The sequence below is a fragment of the Lutra lutra genome, chromosome 15 (assembly GCF_902655055.1).
Source record: "Lutra lutra chromosome 15, mLutLut1.2, whole genome shotgun sequence".
Lineage (NCBI taxonomy): Eukaryota > Metazoa > Chordata > Mammalia > Carnivora > Mustelidae > Lutra > Lutra lutra.
Genome location: NC_062292.1, coordinates 14,299,162 through 14,310,093, shown reverse-complemented (window position 1 = coordinate 14,310,093; position 10,932 = coordinate 14,299,162). Strand labels below are relative to the sequence as shown.

Sequence of the window (10,932 nt, the reverse complement as noted above, 5' to 3'; positions counted from 1 at the left end):
AATGGTTTGGTTTCCCAGTCCCTACAAAGTTATGCTTACGCTATACCATAGTTTATTAAATGAATAATACCATTATGTCTATGAAATGGACATACCTTAATTTTAAAACACTTCATTGCTGAAAAAGGCTAACCATCATCTGAGCTTTAAGTCAGTTGCAATCTTGCTAGTGGAATGTTTTGCCTCGATGTTGATGACTGCTGAGTGATCAGACGGGGACGACTGCTGAAGGCTGGGGTGGCTGTGGCAATTTCTTAAAATAAGACAATAGGGAAGTTTGCTGCACCCATTAGCTCTTGCTTTCACGAATGATTTTTCTGCAGCTTTCTTCTCCCTCATCTGTTCGAGTCTTACCACGAGATTGCATCCATTCCCTCAAAATCCTCAGGCTCCACTTCTGATTCCTGTTCTCTGGCTATTTCCACCATATCTGCTCTTACTTCCTCTATTGGAGTCTTGAACCCCTCGAAGTCATTCATGAAGGTTGGCATTACTTCTTCCAAACTCCCACTAATGCTGATATTTGGACCGCTTCCCATGAATCACAAATGTTCTTAATGGCCTCTAAAATGGTGAATCCTCTCCAGAAAGTTTCCATTTTACTTTGCTCAGATCCACCAGAGGAAGCAGTATCTGCAGCCGCTCGAGCCTTACAAAATGTATTTATTAAATAATAAGACTTGAAAGTCAAAATGACTTCTTGATCCACGGGCTGCTGAGTAAAGGTTGTGTTAGCAGGCATGTGAACAGTCATCTCATTGTACATCCCCACTGGAGCTCCTGGGTGAGCAGGTGCATTGCCAATAAGCAATAATCTTTTGAAAGGAATCTTTTCTTCTGAGCAGTAGGTCTCAACAGTGGGCTCAAAATATTCAGTAAACAATGTTGTAAACAGATGTGCTGTCATCCAGGCTTTGTTTTTCCATTTCTAGAGCCCAGAGTTAGTATCAGGATTCTCAGAAAGGTGAATGAGCATTGGCTTTAAGATATAGCCACCAGCTGCATTAGCCCCTAAGAAAAGCGTCAACCTGTCCTTTCAAGCGTTGAAGCCAAGCATTAACTTCTCTCTCAAGCTACGAAAATTCTAGATGGCGTCTTCCCTGCCCCCTCAAAAGGGCTGTTTCATCTACATTGAAAATCTGTTGTTGAATATATCACTTTTTTTTTTTAAGATTTTATTTATTTATTTGACACAGAAAGATAGAGAGAGAGCACAAGCAGGGGGAGTGGCAGAAGGAGAGAGAGAAGCAGGTTCCCCACTGAGCAGGGAGCCTGATGTGGGTGGGACTCGACCCCAGGATGCTGAGATCATGACCTGAACCAAAGGCAGCTGCTTAACCAACTGAGGCACCCAGGTGCCCTGAGTGTAGCCCCCATCAGGAATCCTCTGAGCTAGACCTTCTGCGTGACTTGCTGCATCTTGTCCCTCAGCACCTGCTGCCTCACCTGGCACTTGTATGCTCTGGAGACAGCTTCTCGCCTTCAACCTCATGAACCAACCTCTGCTGGCTTCAGACTTTCCTCCTGCAGCTTCCTCCCCTCTCTCAGCCTGCACAGAACTACAAAGAGTTAGGGCCTTGCTCTGGAGTGGACTTTGGCTTAAGGGAATGTTGTGACTGGTTAGATCTTCATTCCAGACCACTCAAACTTTCTTCATATCAGCAATAAGGCCCTTTCACTTTCTTATCATCTGTGTGTTCACTGGAGCAACACTTTTAATTTCCTCCAAGAACTTGTCCTTTGCATTCACAACTTGGCTAACTGGCACAGGAGGCCTAGCTTTCAGCCTGTCTTGGCTTTTGATATGCCTTCCTCACTAAGGTTAATCATTTCTAGCTTTTGATTTAAAGTGAGAGATGTGTGACTCTTCCTTTTACTCACACACTTAGAGGCCATTGTAGGGTTACTATCTGGCCTAATTTGAATATTGTTGTGTCTCAGGGAATAGGGAGGCTCAGGGAGAGGGAGAGAGATGGAGGAAGAGTCAGTTAATGGAGCTGTCAGAACATACACATTGATCTGTTAAGTTTGCTGTCCTATACGGGTGCTGTTCGTGGTGTCTCAAAACAACATCAGAGGTCACTGATCACAGATCACCATAACAAATATAATAATAACGAAAATCCTGAATATTAAGAGAATTTCCAAAACAGGATACAGAGACACTAAGTGAGCAAGTGTTGTTGGAAAAATGGCTTTTTGAGGACCAAACTACTAAATTCCAAGCACATAGACTTGGTAAGATTTGTTTCAGACAGAAGACAGGAGGAATGTTTTTAAAAGATAATAACAGAAGGAGCAAAATGATGTAAAGCAAGTTCTGTTTGAAAGAAACAGAAGAGGGGTGCCTGGGTGGCTCAGTCTGTTAGGCATTGGACTCTTGATTTGAGCTCAGATCATGATCTGAGGGTTGATCTCTGGGTCATCAGATCGAGCACAACAGGCTCCACGCTGGGCATGGGATCTGCTTAAGATTCTCTCTCCCTCTTCTCCCCACTGCTTGTGTTCTTTCTCACTCATTGTATCTCTCTGTCTGTGTAGAAAAGAAGAAGGAGAAGGAGGAGAAGGAGGGGAGGAGGAGGAAGGGGAGGAAGGTGGGGAGGGGATGATACTGAAGTGACCAGTTTGCACTCAAGGTAACAGATTTGCTCCGGGAAAAGTAGATCTGTGCCAGCTTTTGGAAAGTCTTAAGTGCCAGGGTTAGCCAGTGAGGAGATCCAGAAGGAAGGCTTTTGATCAGCAGTGTTACTTCCAGAGAGTAATGTTTTAGGGAGATTAATCAGAGAGCAATGTAGAAGACCGAAGGTGGCACAGAGATAAATCAAGAGGAGAGTAACTGAAGCATTAGGTGACAAGGCCTGACTTAGAATAATGGGAGTGGGAATCTAAAGGAAAGGAGAATTAGGAGCCTTGACAAAGCAAGAACCCATGGAACTGGGTCGCTGAGGAGCTATGAAGAGATGAAGGAGAAGAAAGCATTTAACGTGTATGAAGACCCGAATTCTGGTAAAACCAACAGAAACAGGGAAATGGGGAGGGAGGCCATTTTTGAGAGAAATATAGTGAACTTGTTTTCAGTTATTTTGAGGTGTTGGTGGAACACCCAGGTGGAAATGTCCATCAGGCAGTGGAAAACATGGGGCTGGAAAAAAGAACATGGGTGAGAGCCAGAGATAACACGTGTAGAAGTCATCTCCTTAGAGGTAACAGAAAATCATGGGAGGAGATGGCTTCTTTTTTTTTTTTTTAAGATTTTATTTGTTTATCTGACAGACAGAAATCACAAGGAGGCAGAGAGGCAGGCAGCAGAGAGAGGAAGGGAAGCAGGCTCCCCGCTGAGCAGAGAGCCGGATGTGGGGCTTGATCCCAGGACTCTGAGATCATGACCTGAGCCAAAGGCAGAGGCTTTAACCCACTGAGCCACCCAGGTGCCTGGAGATGGCTTCTTTGAGGAAGAGAAGGAAGAGCAGAGACTCAAAGGCAGAGCCTTGAGGGAATGAGTCAGTTGGTGTTGAGAAGAGAAGGTGAGGACTAGGAACAGGAGTACTCTGGAAGGGGCAGGACCCAGAACCAAGACAAGGGAAGGAAGACTCCAGTCATTACAGGCAAATGAGGTTAAGATGTTTGAAATGCCTAGCACCATGCCTAGGGCACGATACATAATGAGCACAGGGATCATGACAACGAAAATCCTTATTAAGTATGAGGGCATGGCCACTCATATCAGGTGCTACAGAGGAGAGGTCAAGCAAAGTGAAAAATTGGAAAGGCCTTTAGATCTGCACATTAGTAGGTCACTGAGGAGGACAGGAGGGAGACTGAAAGGTTGTCCTCCACGGGAACTTCCTTCTCCAGGTAATTTTATACGTTTTTCAGCCTTTCTGTAAGAGCACATGCTGGAAAATCCTATGTTCCCTTATCATCTCCAATCCACACGGAATGTCACGTGGGGAAAGTCTTCATAAGTTTGTGCTCTTGATTATGAGCAGGTCAACCCTTACTGATTAATTTTACCCAATAGAAGAGGAGTGACTGATTTCCTGTCCCTGACACCTGGCATCAGCACGTCTTTGTTTTGGCATCTTCTGGAACCAAGCTCTCACAAAGATCTCATGTTCAAGACTCAGGGTGGGGATAGAAAGTAGTAGAATATTTCAACAAGGCTTGGTCAAGTCTTAGGCTTTTACAAATTCAGTCCCATTCCAGAAGGACACATAGGGAGACTGGACTTCATTAGCTTTGTTGCTGATCTGACACTTAAATGTGTGAGGCTGCTGGCTGGCCGTTTGCTAACACTTTAGGTTGCATTTTAAAATACCCCCATCTCCAAGATACTTTTCCCAATCTGTCCAATTTAGACATTAGGATTCTTTTAAAGGGGACAAAGCCATGAATCTGCAAGGAGAGGTCAAGCTTAATTGAAGTGATACTGTGTCCCCACCCCTAGCCCCACTTGGTTTCTATTAACCCTAATGATCAAATGACTTACAACAAAGAATTTTAAAAGCACCATATCACTTTATAAGATTTATCATAGTGTCCCTAAAAGCTGGTAATAGGGAATGGTTTCAAGTTTCTTAGGGCAGCTGACTTGGCTTACCTGTTCTGATAAAGGTCAAGGCTGGGCTTGGGGGAGGTGATTGGGCATAGGTTCTCGAGGTTCATGCACTTGTTTAGTTAGGAACGTTTCTTCAGTTCAGCAAACAGCAAGAGTCTAGGACAGGCTGTACCGGGGGCTGGGGACGCAGTGGTGAAAGCAGCAGCTCTGTCCTTAAAAGACTCTAATCCCTGGTCTGGACAGACTGGGGCAGATCATTACCAATCAGAGGGAAGTGCGGGGGCAGAGAATGTGAGTGGGAGCAGCGCCCTCACATCAGAGGAATTCCTAGCCCTGACCTCACAAAGTCTTTCTGAGGTGAGTTAAAGGGACCTTAGAAATGCAATTTCTCTTTCATCCTGAAGAGGGATTTGAGCAGAGAGGCCTTGTCAGGGTCACTGCAGGAATGTTCTATCTTGGTCTCCCGTGCTCCCATTCTCTCCTCTCTCCGGGGAAGTGGAGAAAATCCAGTTGTTACCAGAGAAGCCTAACGAAGGTTCCTGGCGCTTGTTAATACTTTCAGGCCAGCTCCCCCATCTCAACTGAGCAGAGGACAGAGTAAGACCTTCCTGGATTTGGAATCTAGGCAGCTTCTTGGTAGGAGGCTGGTGCATTGGAATGACATCTCCAGTGGGGCGCAGTGGAGGAGGGTGTCCAGGGGCTGGTGGCTTTATGCCTGCCAAGGAGGCCTCAGGGCTTGCTGGAACAAGAGCAGAGGGAAAGCAAAGGAGAGCAGGGGCAAGCGGGACCCCCTCCGGAGGGAACTTTCATGGAAACAAACGACCTACTGCTGATCGATCTCTTGAGGAAAGCGAGAAAGTGGTGGGGAGGGACAGACGGGACTTGACCAAGACTGGCAGGAAGACACTCAACCATGCTGTGATTTTGCACAGCCTTATTGGAGAGGCAAGCTTTTCAGCTTCGGGCTTGACTTGGGTCCCTTCCACTCTCCTACTCCCGCATGTGACCTTGGGAGGGACCAACATGCTCTCACGTGCATCTGGGGTTTCCGTTTTCAAGGCTTTACCTCTGACTCCCTCATACCCAGCCCCCCAAGAGTGTTCACTGCCAACGCTGTCAGAGAGACCGACGCTGGGGTCCAGGAACCAGAACTTGTGCATTTGCTGGGGCTCAGGAGACATTGGGCTCTTTGTGACATGATCACCCTTTCACTTTATGTTCCTCGCTCTGATAGTAGAAACTTGCTAATAAGAGGGCTTGGCAGGACAGCAAGCCGGCTGATTCTAGACTCTTGCATTTTAGGGAAGGAAGCACCCCAGAACGGGAAGCAGCAGGACAGACGAGGGAGGAGTGCTGGAAATAAACCTCGCTAACCACACTGTGGTTTTTCCAGGTTAGCCCTTCTGGGTTCTGGGAGATTTGGAGTCGAAGACAGACTCACTCGCCACCCCCCTCCACCTCCAAAGTTTCCATTTCCAGGAGAAATAGCTTCTCTCTCTGCACGTTTCCCTCAGCTCTCAGCAAGACCTGGACAAGCGCATGAAGGTTGTAAACCTGCTACTTCACTGGGGCTGTTTATTTCCAGTCGACAAATATTGTGCCAATGTTCACTTCAATTAGGAGACACATTTGACAATTTGACTACTCCATCTGATGCCTCAAGGGCAAATTTCAGCTCTTTCAGGAAGGGATGGGCCAATAACAGATCCATATGAATAAAATATACAGACAAGGAATGTTTGCAGCAGTTTCGGGAACCACCTTCGGCGGCAAGGAGAGTAAAATGTCTACATGAAAAAAAAAAATCCCATAAATAAACCATGGGGCTTAACCTGGAGGGAGGCAGAGAATTCAGAGTGAAGTCTGTGGTGCACGCTTGCTTGCCCATCACCTGCCCAGAGTTGGGAATTAAGTGAGAATCAGGACTAAGGGTGAGATATTTGTAATTCAGTGGGAGAAATCAGTGCGGCACTCCCGCTCATTTCCTCCCACTTTTACAATCATCCTAGCAACGGGAAGTTCTTCTTGGTGTCTAATGTCAGTCCTGTTTAATCCTTTTTCTTCTTTTTTACCCTGAAGACAAGCAGAAAAGCTGCTTAAGTCAAGGACCTGGTCCCACGAATAAGGCATATCCTGCTCAGCCCCGACACTGGGGGGGATGGTTTCGACCCTCTGTTGCACAGCCCAGATGCCCAGGACAAGTCCCCTGAGCCCACTGGGCTGCCGTAGCCCCAGCAGGGAAGGGGGAAGTCAGTTTCTTCCTCATCTTATAAGTCTCTCCTGGGAATAGAGTCAGGTGATAAGAGCCACAGGAAGTGAAAGTTCAATCAAAACCGAGGGACCCTTGTTACTCTGTTCCTGTTTTCTGAGCTGACCTGGTCTCAAGTGTAGTGAACTCCCAGGAAAGCTGGGTCACGGAGATGGGAAACCAAAACTGCTTTGGAGTCCACGTGTCTCAGACTTCACATTCGTGTCATTCCCTTGATGGTTAAGCCTGGGTTATCTTAACTACCTGTTTGTGTATTTGTTTAAAAAAGGACATCGTTCAGCTCCTAAATAAGATTAGTAATAAAATCCGATCTATTTTACATTTTTTATATTAATGGCAGATATATTCTAATGTGAAAAGTCATTATAAGCAATTATTGTTAGACTAGAAGGACATCTCTTGAGAATGAACGTCAATACCACTGTTTCACTTAAGCTTTAAGACCTCTCTATTTCTCTTGTTATTAGCTAATGGTTGTAATAGCATCTCATTGAAATGAAACGTCTGTATCATAGGAGAGTTCTTGGATTTACACTAGTAAATCTCTAAGGATTCCTCGGTTCTCTCATTTTCCTTCTTTCCTTCCCTCCTCCCTCTTTCCCTCCTTCCCTTCTCCCCTCCCTCCCCCCTCCCTTCCTTCCTTCTGCAAACATTTATGGAAAGCTAGTCCCACCAGGATGCTTGGGAAGCTACGCAGTAGAGATGTTTTCTCCCACTAGGAGACAGAAAGGCAGAGACAGCCTCGTGCCTGAAGAGGATGAAGCAGAGGGGAGAAAAGGCACTCAGCTGTGCACTGAGAAGCAGGACAGACCCAGAACGTGGTGGTGAGTCAGCTCGTGGAGGACAGAAGGGTGAAAGGAGGTCAGGCCTAGGGCACAGAGGCCAGCGAGACAGCACAGCTCTGGGTTTGAGAGCTGGGCTTGGTGTTTCTCCCTCTCTGCCCTCCTCCTTTCCTCTCTCTCTCTTCCCCCTTCTCTCCCTTTCTCCATGCCACCACTTTCCTCTTCATTTCTTTCCTCTCTTTCATCCTTGTGATTCTAACAATAATTTTGGTCTCATCCCCAATCCAAATATGTCTGAATAGGAATCAAGAACACAACCTGAGATCTAAATTTCAGGCAACTCCCCAAACTTCAGGCATGGTTTCATGCTCTCTATAACCGCAGTGCTTAGAGGTGAGGACATGCGCAGGCCTCCTCACCACCGAGATGGGCTCTGGGACGCCTCTTCCTCCCACTTGGTCTCCCTGGGAGAACCATCATTCTTGCCTTCATTCCTGCCCCCGGCTGCATTTTTTCTACACGCTTGAAAAACTCATTTGAAGAACCAGGGGACCTGGCCGGACGTGGAGCGGATGCCTGAGTGAGCAAAGGGGCCACTGAGCCATTGGAAATTCATCAAGGATCCATAGGCAGAGGTGTGTGGGGAGAAATCATTTACATGTTCACCATTCCCAGTGTTAACCAGAACACGTGTGGACAGTCCAACTGTCTTGATAGCCTTCACACCGATACGACGTCAACAGGAAAATTACCATGAAAGTCTTATTAGAAAGAAGTCCCATTTAAATTGTTTGGATTTTTTCCTTCTGATCCATTCCTCCCATACAGCCCCAGATAACAGAGAGTATTAAAACTATACCCTCCCGCTCTGATTGTTAAAAGTTTGTGAAGGAGAAATTGACCTGATATTAGCCATGCTGGCCATATAGCCATGCTTTTCACCCAAATTCATCTGGCCGTGGTTTTGAGCTAAACAACACACATCCTCAGACTCCATAAATTGTCATTCCTCTGCCCATCCGGACAGCAGAAATTCATGACTTGATCTCAATCAAACAGTATAAAAACCCAAACAAAAATACATCTGGACAGACAAACAGGATGCCAGGTTTTTGCTTGATGAGAAGGGAAATAGCTCAACCCTGGCCCCTTGAAATGAAGGCTTTATCTCAAAAAATGCTCATGGAACCTTAACAGAGTCGCCGAGACCAGCTTCCCTTATAATATACAACATAAACTAGATATGGAGCTCATTTTGCTCAGTGCTTTGTGACCTGGAAAACATTTTGTTGGAGCCTTAAAAAAAATTAGCCCACGTTCCTTCCCCCCACTCCCCCCCCCCCCAAATGTGATCATCATCATTTTCTGTTCCTGTAGCCCAGGTGAACAGCCAGTGAGCTGGGGCAAAAAAAAAAAAAAAAAAAATGGACCCGCAATTTCCTGACACAGTTAACAGGCCTTTAAAATTCTGTCCTGCTCATCCTTAACGTCAGTGCTCAGGGAATCGGAAGGCTGGAACCACAGAAGAAAAATAGATGCTCATCACTCTGGCTGGTGTCTGTGCGCGAAGTAGCCCAAAGAGCAAACGACAAGAAAGCGCTGCCCGCCGGCCAGTTCAACAACCCATTCCCCACAAAACAGTTACGAATGCAAAATTTGTCTGAATAGACATTTTCCTCCAGAAAAAACAGATCTCGTGTTTTGTCGTGAAAAGGGTGGCGTATTTTCTAATAGAGGAAAGCGAAAGCAGAGACAACTGTTTCTTGAGCTGAGGTCCTCCCTGACAAAGATGAAAACCCAAAACACTTGCTCCCCGTTCCTCCCGCCTTACGCTCCCCTGGTGCCTCTCTCCAGGCTGACCTGGGGGAGGGAGTCTCTGGACAAGAACCGGGCTAAATGCAAATGTTTTCTTAATTGTGCCCTAGCCATTACTCCATTGCGGAGGCTTTTAAGATAATGTATTAATATTCTCTTTAACCACCGTGGGGGAAGCAGTGGGCCGCCATGGGTTTTTATGGCGTGAGTGTACACGCGCACGCGTGTGTGTCTGTGTGTGTGATTTTTTTTTCCGGAGTTATTTATTTGATAATGATATTAAATATTAGAAACTCTAACAGCTGGTGTGTTTATCCTGACTTGAGTGTATTAACCTCTTTAGCCCTTTTTTCCAGAAGAAGGATTCGGCATCACAGATTTGACTGTCAGCTGTGGTGCCTGGCGGCCCTGCCGATTGGCATTCTGACAGAATCCAAAGTCCAGAGCAGCAAGTAAACATGGATGACATTGCGGTGCGAGGGGGGGAGAGAAAGCAGATGATGACTTGAGGCACCTGCAGCTGCCTGCACCCAAATCAAAGTAGAGGCTGAGCTCACTGGAATGGAAAAACACTGAATTTACCGGGAGTGAGTTGGCTCTGTGCTAGGTGAGGGAGGAGGCTGGAGGGAGGGCAGGGGAGGGAAGATGGAGCCCTGAGCACTGGCATTTTGCCCACTGACAATACTCAGCTAAAGGACCTTGGGGGAAATCCCTGGGTCCTAAGGCCCCTGTCTCCCATATGGCGGGCGAGGATGGGCAGCCGCCGACGCTGGGCCGCAGGGTCAGTGGATTGGAGGACACACCGGGGTAGGCTGAACCTCTGGGTAGGACAAAGGTGACATTCGCTTCCAAAACCTGGCTTCAAACCTACAAATACCTTTTACTGGCTCTGTGACCTTCAGCAAGTTATTTAGCCCCCCGGCCTCAGTTTCCACATCTGTAACATGGACATAATTATACGCGGTCATGGTCACGGTGAACCACAGCCGAATGACAGAATGGATGGATGAAACACAAATATACAAAATCAGTAATTTCTTGTCTCTAACCTACAAGAATTTGCTTTAGAACCTTCTCCACGGACAGTCCCCAGATTTTAAGACACTGGGGAGTTCCAGACTTCTGCAGCTTACTCTCCTCCTAGGGTCTGAGTTAACAGTGCAAGATGCCATTCTGGAACGCTGGACCTCCTCACCCCATGCCCTGGGCCTGAGCGTTTACAGGATGATGAGCTGGGAGGGTGGGTAAGTAGCGGTGTTCAGGTTTATAGGAAAGATTTTTTTTTTTTTTCCTTGGAAGAGACACATTCTCTTCTCGGGCCACCCCCTGCTTGGGGCCTTGCAGCATGAGTTTCGCAGGCAACTCAGCACTTCTGGGTAAAACTCGTGGGATGACTGGTCCAAGCAGGTAGGGGTGTGGCATCAGGATGGATTCGCCAGGGAGGCAGGCTGATGTTGCTTTAAAATGGTAGACGAGGGGACGCCTGGATGGCTCAGTGGGTTAAAGCC

The 10,932-nt window shown here is 46.8% G+C and overlaps 1 long non-coding RNA gene across 1 annotated transcript; it reads left to right on the top strand.

The window, feature by feature from the left end:
- Positions 1-4,801: 4,801 nt before the first annotated feature.
- On the top strand, positions 4,802-7,232 carry LOC125086243 (uncharacterized). Its single transcript, XR_007123127.1, has 3 exons — positions 4,802-4,915; positions 5,861-5,951; positions 6,638-7,232. It is a non-coding gene; the product is annotated as an uncharacterized LOC125086243 (long non-coding RNA).
- Positions 7,233-10,932: the final 3,700 nt, after the last annotated feature.